The 16849-nt window shown below is 37.1% G+C and overlaps 1 protein-coding gene across 1 annotated transcript in view; it reads right to left on the bottom strand.

The window, feature by feature from the left end:
* Positions 1–16849, bottom strand: part of LOC134534184 (neuropeptide F receptor-like) — a 358451-nt gene that overhangs the window by 236336 nt on the left and 105266 nt on the right. The window lies entirely within an intron of this gene.

The raw sequence follows: 16849 nt of genomic DNA, 5'->3' as shown, positions 1-16849 counted from the left end.
ACGATGTTCTCAGCTCGATACAACAGTGCCGACATACGTGTCTAGGATACGTGGTGACTTTGTGTGGCTTATTATTGCAATCAGACGTAGGCCTAAATATATTTGCACGTATTTACAAAACTTCTGATTGAATAATGTGAAAAAATATGATCCATGCTGATTTTTCTTGTGTTGCAATCATTTCCCACATGAAATACCCATATTTAAATTGTTTTTTAAATGCTAGTTTTATACATTTCATTCTTTGATACAGGTTTTTATTTTGTCTTGATTACTTTTCACACTTATCATAATTACACACTGTTTCGTTAAAATACGTGTTTTTTTTTTTTCAATAATTACTAAAACTCAACACGTACGAGGCAGTGACATCATGAGCACATCATGAGCACATCATGAGCTGCAATCTCGTAGCAACCGCATCAACCACGTGTCGTATCAGAATCGATTTTAGTGACGTCAATTAATTGTTCCAGCCCTCCAATATAAATGCACCTAACATTTTTTTTTTGACGCGGTTACCGCAGTTTGCAAATGTAAGGACGTTGGTTCATGCGACCGAATATCGCGTAACCCCAAATGTATTAGCGCAAAGATTGGAAGTTTTATCTTCAGGTGGATCGTGTTGCTGGATCTCGTATCAAAGCGCAACATTGCAACTAGCCCAAAGATCGTAAAAATTTCATTGATTTAAAATTTTTGCGTGTATAAATTATTCATGGTTCACGCTGGTTGGTGTCAAATGTAACATGCCTGGACAGCAGAGTAAATCTCATAAATCGGTAAGTAGGCCTAAGTTATGAAAAAAAAATTGGTTGTCTGTAAAGTCTGTTTACGGACGATCGTTTAATGTGACAACGTCATAACAAAACATTGATGAAATGATTGCATACTTTTATGAATAAAAATGAATCATTTTTATGGAATTATCACTATTTTGTATGGATACTAAGAAGGAGTGAAAAAAAATCCACAATTTAATCGATACATTTACTTTTATTTGCACTCATTAATTCAAATATGTTTATTACTTTAACGAAGGGATTATTTTAACTATTACTTTTATACATGTTTGCTATTTAACTTCTTCCAATCTGTGTTATTCTGTTAAGGAAATGAAAAGTAGGAAACGAATGGGAGTGTTTTAAGTTTAATGTGCCTCGAAAAAGTCAAATCGGTGGTTGTTACAATCGAGTGGAAGAGAAATAGATGCGGCGCAAGCGTACAATGAGCGTAACGGGACACAGCGTAATGGGACAATGTGCGTAACGGGACACTTTTTCGTGCGTGCAGCCGGCGTTCATCGATTTATTAGACGTTGTCACTTAAAAAATACAGCCTATAAGAACACGGTGGGATGACCAAGAAGAAGCAGTTGCGACAACAACAATAGTAAATACAGAAGTAAAAAAACTTGGAAAACACAGAAAAGCACAGACGAACTCAACGAATGAAACTAAACACATGCACGCGTCACTGTGTTTTCCACGGTTGTTTTATATTTCTGTGTTTACTGTTGCATCTGTATCTGCTCTTCTGCGCTGTGATATTTTCTTAGCATAAATGCTGTCCAAGCAAGTAACATTTTGCATAAGCTTTTTTTATTTCCCCTTTTTTTACACTTTGTTAACAATATTCACTTAATTTGTCGTGTCCTGCATTTGGCCTCGGCCCCCCTTGTGCGAGTGCTGCATGTTCATCCCTGAAGCAAACATGGCTGCCCCGACACCGCAGGGTAATTTTACCTAATATATATGCCGAAGCTAGTTATCCTGTAAGATGGTGATGCATCCGGCGCCAATAGATGGCACCTGCTTCAGAATGTAAATTATTGTGATTCATTGTGGCATTACTCAGGGAAGGAGTGGGCTTCCGCTCGGGTTGGGAGCATCCAGAGATTCCGAAGTCAGCATATTATCAGGACAGTCAGTGACATATTATAGAACATGCTGCAAAGGCTAAATATGTAAATATTGACTGTAATGATAATGTAACCGACTTGTATATAAGCTTGTCTTGTACTGTACCAGTCAGAGATCCTTACCCCAGAGAAATCTGCGGAAATAAAGCAGGAACCTAGAATTTGGGTATGGTGCTTTTTGCTCTCCTCTCCTCCCCCTTCCTCTCTCTATCCCCCCCCCCCCTTTCTTCCGCCGGAGTGGCCTTCCGTATTACGCTCTGGAATCCTTCGCTGGAGCGGCCTCTTGGGGATTACGCTCTAGGGCCTTTCCCTCCCTCCTCCACCCTGTTACCCTGCCCAGCAAGAGGGCAGGCCGCAGCCCCTCTCCGCCTGTCGGACTGCCCGCCTACAGGAGTTGTTTTGCAGTAACGACAGAGGACATCACACCCCGGGGGGGGGGGGGGGGCTGTTCGCCCCACCTCAAGCCACTCCAGCACTGTACCCTGTTGCCGGGACACGTCAAATTAACCAGGAAATTTAGCACTCACGGAAGCAAGCTTGTATATGAGTGCGTCTAGTCACTTCAAATTACATGCGGTATTTTGAAGATTGTCTTAGTTGTCCATTCTTGAGGTTATTCTTTGACGTCCAGCGCAGTGGAAATACTTTAAAGTAAATGTTCCCCGATGCAAGAGTCGCTCGAAGAATGCGATAACTCTGGTCTCTCCGCTCAGCGACAGCTTCCTGACGATCCCGTTCTGCGATCAGAGCGTCCGGCGCTTCGGGCCAATAAGCCTGGCGTGTGTTGTCGGCTGTTCGAGGAGCGGCGGGTGCTCCGCGCGAGACAGCCTCCGCCGACGTGACGGTGGGGGGGGGGGGGGGAACAGGAGGAAGAGCAACAACCCCCCTCGAGGCGTGGTCAGCCACCCTCCAGTCCCTCCGGGCCGGCGTGCCACGCCGTGTTCCGTGTCTCAGATTGCCTTCTGCGAGGTCACGGCAGTCCACACAGTGCGTGCCACGTCTCATGCCTCCAAACTTGACTGACACTGTACTTTTACAAAAGATCTCTGTGGAAACCCATTGCTAGAGACCGTAAAAATTCGCAGATTCATTAGACGATAGGCTAGAATTCAAACACATATACCCTTCAGATGATTCTGCTATTGGCTTACTGTTCATCTCGACGAATCTGAAACAATAAGTTAAAAACTCTCAATCAAAGAAGGATCGAATCACAGACAAACCAGCTGAGACGACTCACAAGTCGGCAGCCAATGAATGAACTTGCGTTATTTGCCCAAATGTACAGGGTAATGTGCAGTCCATCCTGAAAGCCATCGAAAACGCGAATTTTTCTGGCCCCTACCCATTGCCAAGAAATAGTTACTTGTACTACGAGAAATATATTGTTAACTTTGTACAACACACAGCTATGGTCATTCTTGCACACATTAAATAAGTTTTTTTAGAGATAATACTGAGTACTTCTTACGGAAATTTGCTCATATTTTAATATTTTAATCGATGTTTCATTCAAGCATAATCCGTTTAAACCACGAAAAAATATATAATCAGTATTCAACCAAAATGCTAATTTATGTGCGCAGTTAATACAGGAAAGCTATTCAGGGGAACGGTTTCCGAATAACTTTTTCTATTGGAGGTACTGGGACAACTCAAGGCATAAATGCCCGGGTAAGAATACAATCTCAGTATTACCGCGAACACTATAAAATTGTTTTTTATTTAATGTACAAATCTAAAAATATCTGAAATCTTACATTAATCTTTCTGTTCCTTTCACAGAAAAAAAAATTAGGATAGGATTACGCTCGTTATTGACACGATGTAGGAACACAAAACAGACGAACACCAGATCAACAACCCTCTATGCTCCGTGGTCTCCCTGAACGACCAACACCGCTGCACCTGCGTGGCATGGACTCGGTGAGATGACCAATGAGCTTGTTGGGGGATGGGTGGCCACACTGCCATAAGGGCATCTCCCGGCTGTGCACGAGTTGCGCATCGTCCCAGTGCATCCCAGATGCGCTCATTCCGCTGCTGAGAATACGTATTGTCTGGTCCCGTAATTATTCTGTCTAGGGCAGTAACCAATGGTTTACATCTCCTCCTGACACTTGTGTTCTATCTAAAACAGCGCTTGTAAACGCGGTTGTCGGTGTTCTTATAATACAAACCTCGTGCGGTGTTCTCACGAGAGACATTTTAGGTCCTGCTGGGGCCACTTCTGAGAACTTTCAGATTCGAGACAAGTCACGTGACACGGACTCCATCACAACAAGCGCAAAGGAGCAGGGATTTTGGAGAAGAAACCAGCCATGGGCGATGGTAAGGAACCATCCCAGCATTTCCGTGGAGTTATTTCGGGGAAGCCGTGGGAAACTAAGATCAGAATCCAAAACCCGGCTCCTCTGTCCCGCTACCGCGCCACCTTTCTCCGAACCGCATCAGTGTGGAATACTACAGAGGGATTTGGATCCAAACCGTTTTTCCCAACTTCTGTTGGGCTTCCGGGTCCTCACTGGCCATGTACGTTTATGCGTTACGTTCACTTTAATTTTTTTTTGTAAATGGAACAGAAATATCAATGCAAAATATTTGTAAGTTAGTACATTTACATGAAAATAGTGTTCGAAGTAAAACTAGGTTAGGTTAAGTTAGGCTAGGTTAGAATTCGCTGCCTGAATCGTAAACTTCGCTTGTCACCATCACCCGCAGATGGGAGCATGAAAAAAAAATTAATTTATAAAAACGGATCCTGCAAAAGCGAGAAAAAAAAACTGAAAAAATCCTAAACCCCAGCTTTGGCCCAGATTTTGAACAAAGAATTTTATTAAATTATATACATCTTATTAAAGTTCACCAAACAGTTAGTACTATAATTTTTCCACACACGACCTGAAATAATTAAAAACCCATATTGTAACATTAAGTATATGTTTGTACAATGTTTTGCTTAAACTGCTGAATTTAGTTTTTAAATAATTGCTACAAACAAACCTTAACCTTATTTAGCTGATTCAAAGTTATTATACAAATTAAATATACCTATTATGTTACTATAAAAGTAAATAAAAGTTTTTCCAGTAACGAGATTTGTTCCACTTCCACTTGAGACTAATAAGTGCGCGTTCTAAACATTCTCGCCATTTTTATTATGTTTTTATTAAAAACACGTACCTACTACAAACCGAGTGTGTAGCTGTGTACGTTTTGCATTATTCACCACTGAATCGAGAGTAATTTATGAGCTACTGGACAACGTTTACTGACTATTATTCTATCGTTATAATGAACGAAAATGTTCTAGCAACTTTACGTGTTAACACTCAGCTACGTCCAAAATTAACTTTCAGTAAGGATTTTGGTAAAGATTTCGTTATAAATGTAATTATAAACATAGTAACTACATAACTGCATAATATATTTAATAAGTGCATTAAAATTAATGAGTATGGTTTGGGGATAAAGCATCTGATGCGACGGAAATTATTTTCCCCTCAAGCAATTACTTGGTATACTGCAATAATGCAATAAGTTAAATATATCGTATAGTTAGCGCCTCGAAGTCATTCATGCTTATGTCCACCGCAAACAAGAATTAGTGGGGACAGGAAAAACATGCACAAATTTTCTGCCTTCTCCTTCAGCTCCAGTTTCGTCATTTCACGTCTTTTTTTAAAAACCTTCCCTGGCAAGCCATTAACTTTGTCGTATCCATTACATCACACCGTCTCGCTCGCCAGAGATCACCGCTGTATTTTATGTGCTAATAAAGTCTGGAGTCTTATGAGCTTCAGGGGTGAACTTCCCAAAGGCGGCGTCTCTATTAACCAGAATTACTACTCGTTAATGCATCCAGCTGAAGAACCACTCTTATTTCATAATATACGGTAAAGAACTAAGAATGCAGTCTAAGCTGAACTTGTCTTTTGGCATCGAAATTTTACACGTTCACGTAACTTTAGGATTGAATGAAAGCCCTAAAGCCAGACCCACACGAAAGCCATTTCTTTAGCATGTTTCATACCAATTTTTTGCTAGCGCACCTGATTCCGTTTAGGTAATATTTCAGCGCCCTTTCAATGGGTCTGTCCATGGGGGTAAAGTTTTAATAACCGAAGTCTTAGCCAAAACCGTAATAGAAAGTGTTTTTCTGCTATACCCATGAACCGAAGTTGCCAAGATGGCGGACCAAAGTGTAGCTACATAAACCTGCAAATATATTTACTTTCGTAAACATTAGGGAACATACCAAACGTATTGGTATCTCAAATTTAACATTATAATAGTGAAACTATCCTCTAATGTATATATATATATATGTACATGGTAAACAAAAAAGTCATAGAAAGAATTAATCACAACTGTTTAAATATATAAGAACGCCGGCATTATATAGTATACCTACCTACTTTGGTAAAGCATTGATTAACACTATCATGAAGTAAAAAACTGCAAGAGATTGGTGGCCAAGGTGTATTTTCAATTATGCATATATGCCCTTACAATGAATTTAGACACAGTTTCCACGCAGATTCAGTGCAATTTTAAAACGGGACTAAGCTATGTTAAAGCTCTTACCAGGGAAATTTTAACACAGATCAACTACAAGCAAATCACATTCTACCAGTGTGAAACATTTTTTAAAGCTTAGCGTATGTATGATTTTAAACAGTTTAGGTAAATTATAAATAAAACTAAAAATTGGGTGATTATGGAACTTTACCTAATCCCTGACATAATGTGCAATAATTCGTTCAAATATGCTGCTAAATTCAAATAGCTAACCAGTAGTTAAATAATGGTTGGAATAGCTAGATTAAAAAATATATATTTAAATTATTGTGTTGGATTTACGTTATTGCTAGTTTATACTATGTGTCATAAAGAAAACCTGAATTACGGACAAAAAATTAATTCACAAACACACACACAGTAAACCAAGTCAAAATCTGCCGATGTTCATATCCAGTACAGATAATTCCGTGGAAATAATTAATCAGAACAAAATGCTCTATATGTATTTAAAATTAGTTTATATTTGCTGATTTTTACTAGGTTTTGTGTGTGAGTGTGTTTGTGTATTCATCTTTGGTTTTTTCCGTTATTCAGTATTTCTCTACGACACCGTGTAAACTATCCATATAAATCAGAGGGAGTGGCTTATGTCCGACATAATATTATTAATCAATCTTCCCAAATGCAAGAATAATTCAAAGAAATTATTAAAAAACTGTTCAATCATGTAAACGGTTTAATAGGACAGTTAGGTAAGCAACATTTAAGTACAATATTATATTGGGATGGTTCTTAGTCTAGCAACGATTGTAATTAAAGTAGCTAAACGTCACCCAACCAATCAGCCACCCACTCACTCGATTTAACAGTAATAGCGTACCTAACTTAAGAAACCGTTAATCGTGAAAGGTTAGGTGAGCTACATTAAAAATATTTTAAAATAGTGTAAAATTAAAAAATACTGTAAAAACGTTTTTAAACGTTTGTTTTGGAATAACCTATAACAATATAGCAAACCAAATCATACTTTCACAGTATTTTACCTGTAGCTCACAATTTTTCGCTATATATAATGCACCTAACCTAATATAACAAAGCTTTCAAATGGTAAGTATTGCAACGTTCCCGTACATAATGATAGTAAATCATGTAATGACGTAAATAAATAAGACATATGTTAATTATTTTTACTACCAAATTCACTATTATTAAGAATTACTTAATATTGGCGTCACTAACTGCATAATAACCTTGTGTTGAGTTGACTACAGTAGTAAACAAGTATCATTCTAAAATTCAGATTTTTAAAAAATCAAAAATCTAAGAACAACTCATGTCAAAGGTCGGTAATATCAGATACATATATAATGCATGACATTTTTCTTAAAACACTTTTATTCTTGTAAAAATGTGATATGTTATTCCCCTTTAAAACCATTCACTTTTGTATTAGTTGACTCGTTTCCTAGGAGCCGCTACTTTCACAAATTACCATGTTGTCTGCAAGTGCTGTTTTTGCCCCCACCCATTTTCCCTTATAGAGATTGGTAACAGTTTGTTTTAGCTATATATGTATATAAAATTTTGTAGCAGTTAAGAACGATTTGATTCTCTACCTTGGAAGAACTAGAAAAATTCTTATGTAAATTTTTTAAGATTGAACCCATAATTATGGAATTTAGCTGCTTCTAGGAAATAAGACGACTTATAACTAAATTAATGGTTGGCTATGATCGCTGCATTAACAATATGTAAAAGCTTTGTCAAAACGGTGATTTTTGAACTATAAATGTTTAAAATACACCTTATTTCCCAGATCCTATTAAAATTTGCAGTAATTAAATTTAAAAAAAAACTTCGTGCTTAAAGTAATAAAAGCAATTTAATAGCAGCTCTCTTAAAACAAATACACCAAAGTTTTGGTATTTGTCGTCTCGCAAGGATAAATAACAACGGTTTTCGTTGTTTTGTTTTTCACCATCAATTGCAAGTATTACCATAATATAAAATAAAGGAAGGAACTAACCGATGAAAACTGAAATAAAAAAGTGATTTCTGTAAAGCCTTGCAGTGTAAATTAAAAGTGTAAAAATACATCAAACTGGCCTTGTGTGTGTACCGATCTGAAATTTCATCCGCGGCGGAGTTCGGCTGTGGATTTTGAATTAGTTCCGCGCTGGCGTGGTAAAAGGGTGGCCTGGCGAGTGTGCCTGGGGAAGCCTTCATTTCACAGACGAGAGAGCCACACCCGAAGTTCCCCGAAGTTCATGCTCGCTTCTTTTTTCCGTTCTATCTCATTGTGTAAACCGGTGTGGCATTAAATTTTGCGGTCGAATAGGATAGGTTAGCTACATTATAAATACTTTAAACCATTGTGGATGGTTGGTTACAGTAGGTAAGTATAGCTACATTAAAAATACTGTAAAATCATTTTATGGTTGCTTAGCAAATAACTTTTTAATATGTAGCTATCCAGCGCTAGGAAACCGTTTACATGATTTCACAGTATCTTTAATGTAGCTATCTAACCAAATCAACCGTCCACAATGTTTTAAAGTATTTATAATGTAGCTAACCTAACCTAATTGAACATTAGTTATCATGCACGATCGGGCGTTTGGCTCTCTCGTCTGTGAAAAGAAGGCTTCCCGTGTGCATGCGTGGGAGTTGGAGAGAAGAAGGGGAGGAGGGGGGAGGGTAGTTCTCGCAAGGTCACACTGGGGGCGCTGCGATCGCTCCAGGGACGAGGTCTCAGCGCCGCGGAGGCGAACAGCGACAATGCCGGGAGAAACAAAGAGCGGTGCTCAGGGCCCGCTCAGATAGCGGCCCGGGAAGGACTGGGGGGAAGGGGGGGGGGGGAGAGAGAACCACTGTGAACAACCCGCTGTACGAATTAAACTTGTAGAGTCTCACACTTTAAAGTTCGCAGCCCAGAGCGAATGTCCTCCACTGTTAAAACATTGTTAAACAAAGCTTGTAAAAAACATTAAAAAATTTGAATTTGTTTACCATAGTTAATTTTATAAAAAAGGTTTTAATATATGAAAATTTTTGACGTGATAACGTCTCATAGATCGATGAACGCCGGCTGCACGCACGAAAAAAGCATGACTCATTTTCACGTTCCGCCTGAGCCGAGAGTGCCGGAACCGGCCAACCGCCGTGCGAGAAAATCTCCTATAATATCCACCAGGCTTTTTAAAAGCAGTAATTTAATTTTTTTTTATTTATTTGTCCAATTTCGTCATTTCAAATTAACAATTTATTGACATTGATTAGATTTCAGTTTATTTCTATAACTAATTGTTCGTGATTATATTTAAACAAATTATTTAAATTACATTTGCAAAAACTGTAAATAATATTTGAAAATTAAAAAAGTATGCAATTTTTCATCAATGTTTTCTTATGGCGTTATCACGTAAAATTATCGACATTAAACCGACTTTACAGACAACCCCCTTTTTTAAGTGTAACATCTTAGTTGCCGGTATACGGCATTTGGTGGGAGTTATTTCGTGAATGGAAAGTAAGTCGCATGGAACGGAAATGTGAAACCACGGGTCCGCCAGCTGTAGCCAAAGGGAAACGTTATAGTATTAACTGTTTGATAATTTTTAACAAGATGGGAAGTACTTTAATAAACAAATCGGGTCCAAACCCGGGATTTTAGTTTGTTTTTTTTTTTTCGTCTTTTTTTTCTTTTCCTATTTATCGGACCTGTTTCATTATATATTTAACATTTTCAGTCCGCTAATAAAATGAGTCAAAATTCTATCTTGCTGCTCCGGAAACGAATTCTAGCGGCGGGTGCGGAAACTACGTGTGATTTGCGTCAAGAAATGTAGTAGTTGTAAACACAATTTTCGTATATGGATCACGCTTGGCATCATTTTAAAGTATTTTACGTTAAACTCCGTGTCCAAGTTTCGTATTATAATAGTATTTGCAACATGAGGACACTTGAATTTGCTACTTAACCAGGTTAGATGTTACATATCTCTGGCGAGTACTGAAAGACTTGATCACTATTTTTTTTGTAACTACAAAGTCAGAAAATTTCCTGCAAAAATCAACTTATAGTGACAGCGCGTATACGCATTTTTGAATCGGTAAACCGTACTCCAAGTTTCTGCTATTCTCTATTATATGTTGAAGGACTTTTCGGCTAAACTTAAATATTCTGTAGGGTTCACAGAGACAAGAATTTTTCTTAGGAAAACGAAAAATAGTGATGTGTTGTAGCAACAACATCAATTTTAAAATTGGTATCCAAGTAGCTTACTACGAGCCCGGTTTATCGAAGAGGTAATTCTTTTTCCGTGTTGTTTTTTTTTTTCTCTCTCATTTCAGGAAAGGCCTGGTGAAACTTCCTTGTTAAATCTTCCAAATTGTTTGCTCATTAAAATTCGAGCCAATGAACGACAAAAGCTTTTAAAAAGAATAAATAATCTTCAACCAAACAAGCTGTTAGACTACAAAAAAAAATTACTTCTATAATTACAAATATTTTTAAAAATCTCGTGTTTTAAATATTTCCCTCCCACATTTTACATTTCTCACCGCAAGCATTAACATTTTCGAAGCTTGATAGGAAAAAAAATTTTTTTTTTTTTCCGCAGTGAAAACAATTCTCAATTTCGGTTTGTTTTAAAATGAGCAGGCTAAGCAACGTTGGAACACGAGCATACATTTTTTTTTGCAGTTGGTCCCTTGGAACGTCTTCGCCGATAACGACAGCTGCTTGGCGAGCTCTCTCGCAGTCCTCGACGGGGCGAAACTTCCTCCACCCCTCTCCGTGTCTCGCCCACACACACAGGCAGCTCTCTCTCTCTCTCTCTCTCTCTCTCTCGCCCTCTACGCTCGCGCGTGCCCGCGACAAAAGAGCGTCGCGGCGCCCGAGGGTCGCCCACTCGACATGCGGAGAGAGAGTCTCCTCGTTGGAGCCGGGTGCACACGAGCATGGGCCGTGGGCGGGAATCAGGGCCGCGGCGGCTGTTATCGTGGTACTCGTACCATTATTGTGGTACTTTCCATCGTTATCAAGTTATTTGTACCATTATTGTGGTACATGTCAGCGTTATCGTGGTACTTGTACCATTATTGTGGCGCTTTTCATCGTCATAATGGTACTTGTACCGTAAATATGGTACTCGTACCATCATAATGGAATTCGTACCATTATCGTGTCTCTTGTTACTTTAACGTAGTGTTTTGTTTATGTATTAATACATATACACAGAGTTCAACCTCGTTTATCCGGAAAAACTGGGGCCAGAGGCAATCCGGACAATCGAAAATCCGAACAACCCTATATTAATATGGGTAATAAGAAAAAATAAATTCCTTTAATAAGCACACGAACCATTTATTGAGATAAAACACTAAGTTTTGTAAACAAAAAAACATAGCTTAGATCCGTTACATTGTTTACAAGACATAAAAAAATTTTAAAAATTACTTTTCACGTCGTTTCTTAACAACAAATTTCAACATCTCTCTTCTGTTTCAAATACGTATTGCGTACGAATGAATCACGGTGCCGCAAACGCTTTATCATCAATAGCTCTTCTCCAGGTAAGCCATGATGGAAGAATTATTGTAATAAAATGTTTTTCGTTGAGTTAAAAAAAAGCACCGGATGACAAATCATACATCTATACATACTCCATAACTATTAGGTACCCTTGTAAACATGCCATCAAACCACAATTTTCTTAAAAGCTGGAGTCTCAATGCCATGACGGATGCAACATGACATATCCGATTATATGTCGTACATTGTCCCAGCACGACAGAGTTAATAGCGTAGGTTCACAAAACCCCGACAACATTAACACTACGAACTCTAAAATGGCTGTCGGCATGTCTTCCCATTCCAAATGCGTCAAAAATGCAATACATAATAAGCTAAAAACAGTACAGGCCCTATAGGGATCTTTTATTTCCTGTTGATGGTTTATATTAGATACAAGGACGCAAGATATACGTTCTTTGAATGATTAATGCAACGGGTAATTTTGATTTAACTAAATTTCTTGGACATACGCCATTGCAGTTTTTCGCTGTTTGTCGTGGAAAAAACCAATAAATAAAATTAATAAATAAAATTGAAAACATAAACCCACAGATAACAAGCCTAAATTAGCTGATGTCAAACAGGTATTATTGACAAACCAACGACGACAACACAGACGAACACATTAAACCTGAAATATCAGTCAGCACAAGAATAACGTGTAAGGAATTTAGTCGTGAAAAAATAACAGCACATATGAACACAGTGGGCTAAAAACGACGAGACAGTTTCAACAAAAACAGTAAATGCAGGCTAACAACAAAACCTTGGACTATGCAGCAAATATACGAACACAACAAAGAGGATAAAAATATATTATGGACAACAAATTGACGAAAACACCGACGAACACGGTAGGATGCCTAAGACAAATCAGTTGTGATAGACATGTTAATAAATAATGTCGCTGTAAGCTATGCAAATAATTAAAAATAAACTTATTAACCACATGAAGTCACACTACAAATGTAAAGGTGTACCTACACGTAAATGTTGTATTTCAGCATAAACATTTTATCAAGAAATCTTTTAGGTAAATATTTTTGGAGTTTATTTTTGCACTGTTTCCTTTCTGCTACCATTTGTGTGACACGACACGACGAAATTCTCACGGGCCGTCGTGGTCGCGTATATTTCGTCGCGTATATAACGTCGCGTCGACATCACGGCGACCTTGTATTTCATTGGCTGCTGGGCGTGATGTGGTTCGTCGTGACACTGCGGCTCCTGCTTTAGGATTCTGAGCCATTCTTTTCAAGCAGGCTCGTCTTATAATCGGATACTCCTTCGAAGCGCTACCCCCCTCCGGCCTATCCTCCCTCCCCAGCTTGTTTAGTCGGGAACGAATAGCAGGGGCGCGAGAAGATTTCTCCTCGTCCTGACGACGTCGAGGAAGTTAGAGTTGGGGTTGGTTTGCCTGAAGTGCGCGGGGGGGAGGGGGTGGAGGAGGAGGTGGGCGTCTGGATCATCGTTAGGAAGAAGAGGGGGAAGGGATAAGCTTCTATCGGGGCAAACAGGGAAACGCATCGTGCATCCGAGATAAGGCGGGCTCTTCTTCTCCGTGACCGATGGACCAGGCGCGACTCATACACGCCTACACGCCTCGCTTCAGCAAACCACGCAAAGAACGCAACGAAGCCGCCGACGCAAGATAAATCACGGTCCTTCCAAGGAACAACGCAAGTCCGCGAGTCTGCTCGGACGGAGTCTCGTTGCGAATCTCACCGATAGTTTTCTGTAAACTGAGCAAAATTTCCATGTTTGTGACCACACCCAAGTAGAGCGTAGGTCGAGGGATAGAACCTCTTTGTCTGCGGTTTACGTTCAAATTCATTCCTCTAGTCGGTGGGGATAATAGATATTTTAGGATTCCTTTGGATTTCGGGGGCAAGGTTTTGTATATTCTCCCCAACACCCCTCCCCCCTTTCCACAAATCCGTTTCTGGTATGATGTTTTTTTAGAAAACTATGGCATAATTTCTTTGGTATTATTTTCAAGTACGTAGTTTTTTTTCAGTTACCTAAAATTATACAAAAAATAATTCTTAGCATAATTCTAATAACAAATTTAAATATTGTTCAAATTATAACAATTTTTATTTATGCGGAAATAATTCATTGGCATTCCTACAATAGTGTCCAGGGATGACAAGAATAAAACCACAGTATTTGAAGCCTAGTCGTAATACGGGATACGGTTTTGCGTGCTAAGTACGATTTGGCGTGATTCAGCTATTTTTCACAATATCACTGGCAAACAAATACCACATTGTGCATTGCGGAGAGAAGAACATACATCTAAAAGAAAGTTGTAAGTACAGGTTATTGCGTGTTTGTGTTTATAAGTTTTAAAATATTTAAACACAGTTTTTAAATGCACCCAAACCAATATCTTCTATAATTTAATTTTGTACTAACTGATCAAAATGTATTATTTTCAGATTTATTTTGTCTTGAAGTTCAGTTTTTGACTTCGCTTACATTTCACGTCGTAGCCTATACGTTTAACATACAATAAAATAGATGATAAATGCTATATCAAAAACTTACATTTAATTTAAACAACAAATAAACTAATAATAATTAACACTTACAAGAAAATTAAAAACTTTTTATAAATTACTCATGCCTTTTAACATTTTATCAAAAAAATATCATTATTAGTTAGTTAACGAAATTTTTATATTAAAAAATATTCAGACCAGAGAAGAAATTAGCCATATAATAACATTTTATAAACATAAACAATCTTTACGCCTTCTGTATACAATCTACCCATTCTTGATTTCCAACAGCTAAAGTTTTTTATAACATTATTTTAATTTTTAGACAGAGCTCCAGTGATGCTATAATATTTCCGTATATTATATATTGTTGTTTTCTAATTTCACTTGGATATCTTTAAGATTTTTTACCAGCGCTTTCCCGTAATTATATGTGGGAATAATCTACTATGTGGGTGAGGTTTTCATAAAGAATAACAAACTGGCATTCGCAAGAGTGTTTCTCGTTTTTATTACAGCCTATATTTGTTCATAACGGTTTCAGTAATCAAAAAATTTTTTTAACATTTACTTTGTAAGTCTGAATGTAATTTAACTGCAAACACTTTGCTAACAAAGCCAAATTTTTACAATTAAACTATAGAATATTGTTACATAATCAAAACTATTTAAACCAATATGGCGTCTTTGGTTCCAATCCCACGCCATGTTGATTTTTTTTATTTCTCGTCATTTATGTTAGTTAAGAGCTATTTTTGTAAATCTAACACTGCAGGTCTATTTATCTTTCATTTTTTCTTGACACAAATATTTTCAGCAGATATTTCGTAAGTGTTATAAAATGGGTGTAAAAAGTCCCGCAAGTTTTGATAATTGTTATCACTTGCGCCACTTTTTACAGAAATTATATCACACTTAATAACAAAGAAAGCAATAAATACAATAGAGGTATAATGTTAAATTTACAGATAAAGCTCTTAACTAATACTATTGTTTCAACAGTTAAAGAATTCTTTTATTTTTTTAAATGAGATTAAATACTTAGTTCTTTAGTTCAGTTTAAAATTCACAACCTGAGTGATGTTTTCCTTGACCTTTCAAATATTTTCCCTGAAATTCCCAAGCTTTTGAAGCTATGCTTCTTTAGGCGCTTTATGAACAAAAAAAAAGAGAGTGAATTTTTATGATGCGCGCTCACCATGCAATAAAATTGTCACATGATGAAAAACAATTGCTGCATTTAAATAAAATGTATGTATGTGCTTTTAAATTTTATATCTTAGTTACTGATATTGAATAATGATCCATAGATGATGTGTTTATTATGTATTTAAACTGTATTTATATACGTGAAGTTATGTTCCAGTATATATAATTTAGTCTCATTATAAATTATATCATTATTATTTTATAAATAATTAATATTAATAAATTAGAATAAACATTCGAAATATTTATTTAATATTTATCTTTAATAAAAATTTATCTGGATTATTTTACTAAATTAATTAATTACCTCTATTCACATGTTTAAATTAATATTGATTACTGAGTATTTATTTCATTGAATTTTTACTTTACTATCCGTAACTAAGATATCATTCCATTCCGTTTATTATTTTACTTATCTTAATTATTTGCATGCAAAATAAGAGGTTTTTTTTTTGGTTACACATATTTTTTGACGTGACAACGTCTAATAAATCGATGAACGCCGGCTGTACGCACGAAAAAGTGTCCCATAACGCACATTGTCCCGTTACACTGTGTCCCGTTACGCTCATTGTACGCTTGCGCCGCATTTATCTCTCTTCCACTCGATTGGAACAACCATCGATTTGACTTTTTCGAGGCACATTAAACTTGAAACACTCCCATTCGTTTCCTACTTTTCCTATCATCGTCCTATCCTTAACAGAATAACACAGATTGGAAGAAGTTAAATAGCAAACATGTATAAAAGTTATAGTTAAAACAATCTCTTCGTTAAAGTAATAAACATAATTGAATTAATGAGTGCAAATAAAAGTAAATTCATCAATTGAATTGTAGATTTCATTTCACTCTTTGTATCTATACAAAATAGTGATAATTCAATAAAAAAAATAATTCAATTTTATTCATAAAACTATGCAATCATATCATCAATGTTTTGTTATGACAATTTCACGTTAAACTATCGTCCGTAAACCGACTTTACAGACAACCAATTTTTTTTTGTTACACACAATTTTTTTTACCTTGACCAATTTGAAATTCCCTGACTTCCCCAGTTTCCCGGTGGTCGCCGGGGTTGCCCGCGACCCTTGTAGTTGCACAAGG

The sequence above is a fragment of the Bacillus rossius genome, chromosome 7 (assembly GCF_032445375.1).
Source record: "Bacillus rossius redtenbacheri isolate Brsri chromosome 7, Brsri_v3, whole genome shotgun sequence".
NCBI classification, from domain to species: domain Eukaryota; kingdom Metazoa; phylum Arthropoda; class Insecta; order Phasmatodea; family Bacillidae; genus Bacillus; species Bacillus rossius.
This window is presented reverse-complemented; position numbering and strand designations above follow the sequence as displayed.